Consider the following 6,099-nt stretch of genomic DNA (forward strand, 5'->3'; position numbering starts at 1 on the left):
CATAGAGCGCCATAGAGCCTGCGTATGTGTACTGTATGTTGATTTGTTTTTACAGATGTATTTATTGTATCATTTGCTGAAGATGCTCGTAACATGACAATAAACCATGCACTTTGATATTTTACTGATTCGGATTGCTCAGTGTACAACAAGCATAAGGTTGAATATATTCAATGATTGAGAACTTAACAATTACAATTCAATCAATAAAAGGTTACAAACATATAACACTGCTTTTTTTATTCCAGCTATTATTAGTCACATGTCATAAATGTGTGAAGCATATTGTACTGGACAAATGGACACATATATACGTGAAATGTTTTTACCTTAGGGTGCGTTCACACTACAGAATTTCTGAGCAGAAATTAGGGTGCAGCAGCCTCCCATTATATTCATTGGTATTATGTTGCACCATGCATGCTGCTTTTAACCTCTTAAGGACCCATGACGTACGTGTATGTCATGAGTCCGCTCCCGATCTACAACGCGGGGCCACGGCCACGGCCCGGCCTCTAACAATCGGGACCCGTGGCTAATAGCGCGCGGCATTGATCGCGGTGTAGAAAGTTAAATGCCGCGTCTAAAGTGAAACCATGCCGGTTAGCTCAGGGAGCTGTTCGGGATCGCCGTGGAGAAATCGCGGCATCCCGAACAGATTACATGACAGCCGGAGCATCCCTACCTGCCTCCTCGCTGTCCGATCGCTGAATGACTGCTCAGTTCCTGAGATCCAGGCATGAGCAGTCAAGCGGCAGAATCATTGATCAGTGATTTCTTATGAGAACATGACATCTATTCTGTACATCAACCAGCAGGGATGGAGATGATCCTGGATTAGACGGAGCTAAACCTCCCCAACCTTTCGGCAGTTCATATCTATGGTACTCTCAATGTGATAGCGGACCTCTTGAGTCAGGGATTTCACACATTAGAGTGTGCTCTACATACTGAGAGCTTCTATCAGATCACTCAACAATTCTGGGCATGCTAGAGATAGATCTTATGGCTACGAGATTCAAGGCCTAAGTGAAGAGGTGTTGCTCCTTATAAATGAAGGACAACCCAGTGGCGATAGATGCTCTGTCAATTCTGGACAAGGGATTACCTTCATCTACTCTCAAGGTACAAATGGCTGCCATATCTGCATCTCTAAGCAAGCCTATGGCTTAAGCCCCTCTCATTAAAACATTTCTTAAGGAAGCCACTATACTAAAGCCTATCATTGTGCAATCCATTCCGGAATGGGATCTAACAATTGTGCTCAGGGTTTGACATCTTCCCCCTTGGAGAGACCAAATTTAAGTATCTAGCCAGGAAGACTACCTTTCTTTTGGCAGTAACTTCTCTGCCTTGGAGCTGTATACAAAATTCCTACAGGATCAAGTGCCCAGGAGATTTTTACTTACTTTCTCTTAAAGTGCCGTCATTCAAAAAAGTGAATCTAGTAATCTCTCTTCTGGTCTTGGCTCCTCATCCCGCCTCTTCTGTAGCTCCATTTTCTTAATGCGACAAGATGACTCCAGATCTATGTGGATAGATCTAAGAATTTCAGGTTAGATGAGAAACTGCTTAGATTGTTTGCCAGTTCCCATAGAAGTCGCAAAGCTTCTAAACCTACCATCAGTAGATGGATTAGAGAGGCACTCAGAGAATCTTTTGTGTGTCAGGGGTCAGACCCTCCTGATTTTGTCAAACCCCACACTACTAGGGCTGTTTTAACCTCTAGATTTAATTTGTGGTGCAGCCATTTAGTCTTCTGAATTCTGAATAGGTTTCTAGGATTGCTTGAGGTATTATTTTGCTTGTTAAATCCCCATCTGTGCTTCTGGTAGGATGTAAGGGAATCGTTAATTTCTATCGATAATTTGTTTTCCCTTGGTCCTAACAACAGCACACAGATATCCCTCCCTACTTTATTTTTTTGCTTGCAATAACACACAGTGTACTGAGGGTGATCTCTCACTTAAAGGTAGTCTAATTAGTGGGTTATTAATTTTTGCTTTTGTTGTGTAAATTTTTGTTTAAAAAAATTCTGCCATCCTACCAGCTCAAGGGGGTAGAATACCCCATCTGTGCTGCTGGGAAAACAAATTACCGTATTTATCGGCGTATAACACACACTTTTAAAACTTAAATTTAAGGCAAAAAGTCTGCCTGCGTGTTATAAGCCGATAAATCTTCTGGTCACTGATTTAAAGCAGCCGCACTGTCTCCTCCCCGCACTGTCACTTGTTTTCTCCCGCACTATCCACAGGTACTGGTGGATAGTGCGGGAGACTACCTTGTCCGGATTTGTGCTACTTTTTAATCAGCGTCTCCCGCACAATCCACCAGTACCTGTGGATAGTGCGGGAGAAAACAAGTGAGTTTTACTTTTCATTTTCCCTCCCTCCCCCTCCCTCATCATTCCCATTTTCCTGCTTTTTATAGTTTTGTTTATTTTCCTTACCTGTCAGCACTTCGGCAGGTCAGGTCAGACGGAGGGTCTTGCGGGCAGTGAAGCAGATGAGTGACGTCCTCTACCGGCTTCTCTGTGCGGCATCACTTACGCCGCCAAAAAGTGACATCCGTGAAACCCAGAGAAGCCGGAAGAGGACATAACTCATCTGCTTCACTGACCCCGCAGCCCGCAAGACAGCAGAAGCGCAGACAAGTAAGGAAAGGGGAAGAGTGGTCTTCAACCTGCGGACTTCCAGATGTTGCAAAACTACAACTCCCAGCATGCTGGGAGTTGTAGTTTTGCAACATCTGGAGGTCTGCAGGTTGAAGACCCCTGGATGCCATAGGAGGAACATGATGGGGGGATGATGAGACGGGGAAATGATGAGGGGGGGGGATGATGGGGGGATGAGACAGGGGATGAGACAGGGGGAAATGATGGGGGGGGGGGAATGAGGGGGGGATGATGAGACAGGGTGGGGGGATGATGATGGGGGACATGATGAGACAGGGTGGGGGGATGATGAGACAGGGGGAAATGATGGTGGGGAGGCACTAAATGCTTAATGTCTGTATGGCTAGTGGTGGTCTATGACAGGGGGAAATTATGAGACATGGGGGGTGGCGATGAGAGGGGTAAATGTGGCACAGGGACTGATAAAAGGGAAGGAATGATGTGGCACTGGAGGGGACGGGACCAAACTGAGGTGCAGAAGAAAACGAAGTTGGGGGGATGATGTGGCATTTAGTCCAAGTCATTTATTTTACATTTTATTTTTTTTACTTAAATTTCCCTGTTAAAATGGGGGTGCGTGTTATACGCCAGTGCGTGTTATATGCCGATAAATACGGTATCAATAGAAATTAACTATTGCTTTGTCTGTGTATTTTCTGATAGCATTCCCACCAATTAATTTTGCATTTCACCCGGATTGAAAGGCAATAGCTTTAGATCATACACAGACTATGGTAATCGTTGATTCATTTTGCAAGTTTGTTGACATTTTAGGCAATTTAACCTCTTGGGGACGCAGGGTGTGCAAGTACGCTCTGCATCCCGAGTCCTTAAGGACTTGGCGTACATGTATGCCCTGGTCCCATTTATCGGGTTTAAACCGTTCTCACAAGCGGAAAATGGGTTAAACCCAGTGGGTTAAGAATCCCGGCAGCAGAGCTGATCTGGACTATCGCGACAGAATCGCAGTGTCTCTATTAGCTTACCAGACGACGAGAGGGTGCTCACCTGCCTCTCCGTCGTCCAATCGGCGATCTACTGCTCCATGCCTGCTTAGCAGGCTAGAGCAGCAGAGTGCCGAGACAACTGATCAATACTATACTATGGCATAGCATTGATCAGTGTATGCAATCAGAAGGCTAAAAAAAAAAAGTGTAAAAAAAAAAAAAAGTTAATAAAAGTTCATTAACCCCTTCCCTATTAAATGTTTAAATCACCCTCCCCCTTTTCCCATTTCTTTAAGAAAATAATGTAATAAAGAATAAAAATAATCATATGTGGTATTGCCACGTGCGTAAATGTTCGATCTATTAAAATATAAGGTTAGTGAAACCGCATGGTCTATGACGTACACGTAAAAAAACAGCAAAGTCCAAAATTGTGCATTTTTGATCACTTCATATACCATAAGAATATTAATAAAAAGTGATAAAAAATTCCCATCAAAACAAATATGGTACCGATAAAATCTAAAGACGATGGTTCAAAAAATGTATAGCCCTCATATAGCCCCGTATGTAGAAAAATACAAAAAAACTTATAGGGGTCAGAAGATGACAATTTTAAACATACTAATTTTGGTGCATGCAGTTTATAATTTTTTCAAAGTATTAAAATAAAATAAAACCCACATAATTCGGGCATCCTTGTAACCATATGGGTCTACAGAATAAAGATAAGGTTTAATTTTTACTGAAAAGTGCACTGCATAGAAACGGGAGCCCCCAAAAGTTACAAAATTGCATTTTTTTTAAATTTTATTTCACCCCACAAATATATTTTTTTTTTGTTTCACCTCAGATTATATTATAAAATAAGTGATATCATTACAAAGTACAATTGGTGATGCAAAAAAACAAGACCCTATATAGGTCTGTAGGTGCAAAATTGAAAGCGTTATGATTTTTAGAAGGGAAGGAGGAAAAAAACGAAAATGCAAAAACAAGTCCTTAAAGGGGTATTCCACTATTTTTTTCCTTTATTTGACTATGCTACAGGGGCTGTAAAGTTAGTGTAGTTCATAATATAGTGTCTGTACCTGTGTGTGACGGTTTTCTCACAATTCTTCTGTGATTATCACCCCAATATTTATTTTTAACAACATACAAAATTACTCATGTCTCGGGATTTCCCAGGTTGCAGTGCATCTAGACTTGAGATCACTAGTCAGGTGATCAGAGGGAGTCCATCCTGTGTCAATTTTGCAACAGCCCCCTGGTTAGAAAAACACTGTGTTTCAATGGGTGAGGTGGCTGATGTGTGGGAGGAAGGAAAGTGACCTCATACTTGCAAGCATGGAACTGTGGGATGTGTAGTTTAGAGAACAAAATGCAAGAGAAAATGCCTAGTTCTGTCAGGTAAGTACCAAAATCACCTTAGGGTGGATAACCCTTTAAAGGGGTATTCCGGCCCTAAGACATCTTATCCCCTATCCAAAGGATAGGAGATAAGATGTCTGATCGGGGGGGTCCCGTTGCTGGGGACCTCGCGATCTCCCATGCAGCACCCACCTGTGATTGATTGATACGTGTCTGAAGGGTCACGACTACGGGGCCGAAGTATCGTGACGTCACGACTCTGCACCATGTGATCTCACGCCCCGTCCCCTCAATGCAAATCTATGGGAGGGAGCTCTGTGCAGCGGAAACAGGTGGGTGCTGCATGCAAGATTGTTGGGGTCCCCAGCGGCGGGACCCCTGCGATCAGACATCTTATCCCCTATCCATTGGATAGGGAATAAGATGTCTTAGGGCCAGAGTACCCCTTTAAGGTGAGTCCCTAAGGGGTTAAAACCTTCACAAAAAAAAAAGTAAAAACACTGTCTTAGCTCAAGTTCAAACACAGTTTTTTGGGCAATATTTTCAGCTGATATTTATGCATAAACAGGTAATAAAAATCAGACATTTTTAATAGCTGGATATACTGTGCACATAATGACCAATTTTACATTGACTACAGTAAAACCAGGGCCGGTTTTGCCTATAGTCAAAATAGGCAGCGGTCCTCTGCCTGCTGCAAGAAAGTTAGTATCCAGCATTCAAAGCACCCGTCACTCAACCGAATCACCTACCCGCCATGCACCATTATCGCACCTCTCCCCAATACCATAATAATCTGCATTCTTCATTCTGCGGGAGGAGCGCAGTGCCACCTCCAAGGCCAGACAGATCAGGTCCGTCCAGCATCCTGACATCGCACACACCTTCATACATCTGCCCCATGAGGAGAAGGTTTGTTACAATGTGTCACCACAGTAGTAAGGTGGAGAGTGTCAAAGGGTGGAGCCAATGGGCGGGGTCAAGGGGCAGCAAAATTAGCTTTCGACTAGGGTGGCAAAAACCCTTGCACCAGCCCTGAGTAAAACACATTATTACAGGCACTTCGTAAAAACCAAACCTCCCAAAAGTTGCAAAATTGCAGTT

Source organism: Hyla sarda, chromosome 5 (assembly GCF_029499605.1).
Source record: "Hyla sarda isolate aHylSar1 chromosome 5, aHylSar1.hap1, whole genome shotgun sequence".
Classification (NCBI taxonomy): Eukaryota; Metazoa; Chordata; class Amphibia; order Anura; family Hylidae; genus Hyla; species Hyla sarda.